Here is a 5,190-nt window from a genome sequence, read left to right as displayed (position 1 = left end):
TCTTTTGAGATTGCACAAGTGTCATTTATTGATAAAGTTTAACATTCCTCAAGCTTTTCTTTCGACAGACTTCAAATGTGTAGCAGCTTAAAATATATACGTTGCGATAAGGTAGTCAGTCGGTCTTAAATTTGGGCGGATATACGCCTAACGCTTCAACGGAAACAGCAACAGTGCGCTTCGCAACAGTACGCTACGAATTAATAAAGAAAACGTTTTTCTTTAGGTTTTTTACAATGTGTTCTGGCTTATTGACTCAAAACTGTCACAAAATTTCACTTTGGCTAAATTTGTTACAAATTAAAGCAATCGTGGCAAAAGCCGTCGGGCCCGGTAATTGCATAGTTTTCTTGTTAGCAGCCCTTATACAGCACCAAAGCAGACGGCGCGCGCACCTGGTGGTCCTCGCTGTGACCTAAGTTCTAGCGTGCCACCTCGGAAATTTGTTCAGCCCGGCGCGGGCAGAATTTTTCGCGAGCCTTTTGTGACGCTTCCGCTCGCATTTCAAGCGTCAGATCTTGTACAAAGGCTTTTCTATATCTACACTATCTTCAACTACGTACGTCTCTTACGCGGTCCGAAATTTCGTCGCAGTTGGCCTTTAATGAAGCACGCACTCGATTACCTGGCTGAACTGCAGCAAAGATAGTAAATGCAAGCCACTATAGCGACAACACAGGCTACGAAGGTGAGGTGAGGCGATGATTCACCAATTATCTGCTTCAAACTTTAACCATTTATCCACTACAAATCGGTAGTTCACACGCATATAGCTGGAAGACTCGTGTCTTTTCCCTCTCTCTCACTCTCCATTTTCCCTTCCCCATCCCCCAACCCATCTGTAGAGTAGCAAACTGCATGTGCAGTCTAGTTAACCTCCCTGCCTTTCGTTTCTCCCCCTCCCCCCTCTCTCTTTCTCCCTCTCAGCCCAACGTTCGCTCTGAGAGAGTGTACAGGTTACGGTGGTATAGAGAGGGTTGCTCCTGCTGCTCCTATATGCTATAACGATTTTTCTTGTTACGTCTTGTGGGTCGTTATAACGAATTTGTTTTTGTCTTGCGGTTTGCTACATCATTTTGCTCTTGCCCAATAAGGATAATAGAAAGTCGATTGAAGCCTCGTGATGCTCTTGGTTATATGACGAGCGATTTGCTGCATACGGAGTTACTATAGCGAGAGTTTATAAAACGATGTTCTGCTGTAACCGCAAAATAAACGTGTCCCGTCGCTTGCATACCTGAACGAGACGTTGCGAAGTGAAGTAAATTTGTTTGTGTTTTTCTTTATTACGGGTTGAAGCGCTTACGCGTAACCTCTTCCTGAAAGTGACCAGCGCTGCAGACAAATGTTTTGATTTATGCGAAACCGGCAGATGTAAAGCGACTGCCTTTCTTTCTTCCCCCTTTTTTTTGATGATAGCATCCTGGACACCAGGATGCTATCATCCCGGTGTGAACAGCGCAAAACGTAGACGGGACGCGAGAAGACGACACCACAAGCGCTTGTGGTGTCGTCTTCTTGTCTCGCGTCGCGTCTACGCTTTTGCGCTGTTAACACCGGGATGGGAAACCAACAAGTCCAAGCTGCTATTCTGCATAGCATGACGTCATAAAACAGAGTGCACAAGCCCCTTGCGGTATCTGGGAGGTGTTGGCACAGCGCCCGGCACCCCTGTTTTCCCCTCATACACAAGGGACAAAAATAAAGAACCGACGAATTCAATAAATAATCCACACAATAAAGCAAAATAATAATAAAAAATTAGCATATAGGGAAAATTAAAATTGTCCAAAGTGGCCTGTAGCTATAGTGTGCCCACGGCGGACACTCATCACGTACCTGTTGCGGCTGTGCCCTGAAACTCGCAATAGCAGGTACGAGATTCTCCAAAAGGCCACAATTTAACCTAATACTCCATGCGACTGCACCTTTTGTTATAAGGGACTATAGACAGGCAAATTCATCGTAGCAGAACCTTAAGCGCATGGGATTGCGCTCGTTTACCTCATTCAATTATTTTTTTTATTAATGCTACTGCTCATGTCTTGCGGCAGAAACCCCCAAAATCAAAAGATAAGGATCTGGCACACTTCATTCTCGATCTCACTATAGAAGGACCCCATCGGGACCCACCAACCGAGGTCATGGAACTCTAGCTGCTATGGTGCAGGAGGCACAACGCCCCCGAAGTCCCAAGAGTGTGTGTGAGAGAGAGTAATCTCGTTCGCCCTTCTTCGAAGGCGTTTCACATTCGCTCTCTACATGAGGGTCGACTCGATCACGCAACCCCTCATTACAAAATGAGAGCCTTCGTTAACGCTCAGTCGGAGTCAGGAGGTCGATCGGCGGCCGCCGTGAGTGCGTGCGCGCATCTTGTTCGCGCCGCGTCTCGAAGCTATCGCGAGAGGAATTATTACGCGTCCCCTCGCCAACGAGCGCATAGTATGCAAGAGCGAGCGAGCGAGCGAGTGAATACGGGCGGAGCGGGTGAATACTGCGTCCGCATAACGGAGTGGTGGCCGACATGCAAGCGCACTGTGGAGAAGAAGGTCGGCTCGGCATGTAAATGCCGTAAGCATGCTTGTAGTTTGCCGCAACTCGTGAATGTGCCGCACGAACGGGCCACGAACGCGCCATCTTCGGGCGAAAGCGAACTCACGCGGTTGCGTCGTCTGCTGGCTTTCTTTTTCTTCGTCTGCTAGCTTTTTTTTTCTTCGTCTGCTGGCGCGGGGTTACGCCCAATGCTCACGCTCGATTTCGCGGATTGCCACGGTACGCCGTATTTGCTATGTCTCTCGAGTGTATGTATACAGCTCCCCTCGTTGCACTCATTGTAGCGAAAGCGGTCTCCAAACAACGACAGCAACAACAAGAGCGGCAGAAACAACGGTAAGGAAAGGTATAGAGAGATGATCGAAAGGCGGCAGGGGTTACACGCGCGCGTCATACGCGGTCATCGTACGTGTTAGCGTACGCCACTGCTTGCTGGCGTGCTACTCGTACACAAGTTGCAACGGCTTCGCACTTGGGAAGGGGGTTAAGGAGCGCCGCGACCCGTCAAACGGAGGCAAGTGGGAAAGGAGAAACCAACGGGTAGCGTGACCGACCTTGACCTTCAGCTCGACCTCAAAGGGTCCGTCCGTAATGGTCGGAGCGCGTCGTGGCTTCACTGGCTTGTGAATAAGAGGCCGTGGATGAAAGGGTCGCGGAGGGGGGGAGGGGTGTAAGCTCCGCGGTGTGCCGAGTGCGTCTTTTCTATACTGCTCACTCATCGGTGTAGCTGCACCTGTCTTATGCGTTTGTTGCACTGCCACGATCGCTCCTTTCCTTTTAGCTTTGCAAAGGGCTATAGACGGTGGCGTAATGGCTTTGGTAAGGATTCTTGCGATTGCTGTAGTCTTCCAACGTGCTACAGACTGGCACAGCCGGTCTTCCCTTTCGAAAATTTGACTGAACGTTCCACAGAGAGCGTAAAACGGCTTGAAAGAGGTTAAACGACCTTTAAACCTACGCACCAGGTGTTAAATGCGGAAACTGTCCGATTCCGTTATGCTTACATTTTGACCCAATCAAAGAGGGCTTAGCCCCTCCAAAGTTAGCGAATTTTGGCGTAATTCAACCGTGACCTCAATAACACTCCTGGAACTGCGGATTTGTCGTCTGCGGATGGTGCCCAAGACAAGTGGCCATGACGTTACCGGTCTTTTTCGGCGCCTGCGGTACATACTTAGAACAGCAAAAGCACGGTCTTCGTTATTGTTTTCCGTTACTCTGAGGAAGCTGTCACCAAAAGTGTGTGTGTGTGGGTGCTGTGTGTGGGTGGGGAGCGAGGGGGGTGGGGTTTTGGACACCACCTGTTGTGAGGAGGTGATTACGCAATGGTTTTCGATGCGATTCTTGGCTCGCTTCTTGAGGTGCGGTGGCTCTGCCACGTTGAGCAGATGGCGCAAGGTCTCACCTCTCACGCCTCGCTCCTTCCTGCGTAATGGCACTTCTGTAGGCACAAGTCAAGCGAGCGGCTGGTCGACGTATGTTCATCGCGTTCGTTGCTGCTGCCCGATCTCCGAGGCCACATGATATATACGACATACAACTGATCATTCGACCCCGATATGGCGTTACATTAGACGCATGCGGCAGTATTTCGATGGGAAGGCGAAATGCAAGAACGCCCACGTTCCGCGCATTGGGGGCAGGTTAAACACCCAGTAGTGGTCAAAATCAATCGAGAGTGCCACCACTACGGCGTGCCTCATAATCAAATCGTGGTTTCGGCACGTAAAACCACAGAATTAATTCATTCGCCCTTTATTTTGTAATGTTCCATTGCATTTTTACCATTCGTCACCTCGATTCGGACGTCTCCCGAGCGCTGCCGGGTCGCAGTAATCACTGGGATTTTCGAACTCGGCCCCGCAACGAACTATATATGGATAAACATTTACCAAGTCGCTCTGCACTGTTAATGTTTTTGTGTTAAGAAAACAGCAGTGGCATGATAACTTCTGCAACGCGTATGTTCTGTTCTTTCCAGCTAGCCTTTGTTTTTCTGTGATTTCGCCTTTGTTGTTCCGTGATTTTATGGGGGAAAAATATGTTAGTTATTTCACTAAGGGTCGGAGTAACGTTTACTCCCTTCATGACTGCAGCTTTCATGCAGTACGATATAGTCAAATGGCGGAATGCGACGGGCAACAAATCATGCAGGTAAAGATGAGCGCGCTACGTAGAACGCACGAGACGTGACCATCCCCCCCGACAAGACACTTGGCGCCAGGACGCACCCGGTACAACGCTACACAGCCAGCTGTTTCCGATACGTACGAGTTCACATACCCGGGCTCTGAGCGGAATGACTCACCTTGATCGCAGCTGTATCTTAGTCGGAGAGCTATTTGCACCATACGTGTTTGTCAGCTGAAGCTGCACGCCAATGTTAATTGAAGTTAGTAAAGAGACCAACAAATCTCGTATCGCTCGCACTACTGCTGACACATTTTTCACTTTACCGCATAGGGACCAATTGTGTTAAAATTAGGAAACATTTTCTTTGGCCATAAACAGAAAAAAAAAGTAATTTTTAAAAATAATCTGTGTTTCTTCTATCGACGCAAATTTTCTGTAATACAAATTGGAATTTTCCATTCTTTCCTTGTTCTTGTTTTTCACATTTATTATTATTATTTTTTG

This window comes from Dermacentor andersoni, chromosome 3 (assembly GCF_023375885.2).
Source record: "Dermacentor andersoni chromosome 3, qqDerAnde1_hic_scaffold, whole genome shotgun sequence".
In the NCBI taxonomy this organism is placed as follows: Eukaryota; Metazoa; Arthropoda; class Arachnida; order Ixodida; family Ixodidae; genus Dermacentor; species Dermacentor andersoni.
The sequence above is the reverse complement of the archived record's forward strand: the minus strand, read 5'-3'. Positions refer to the sequence as shown.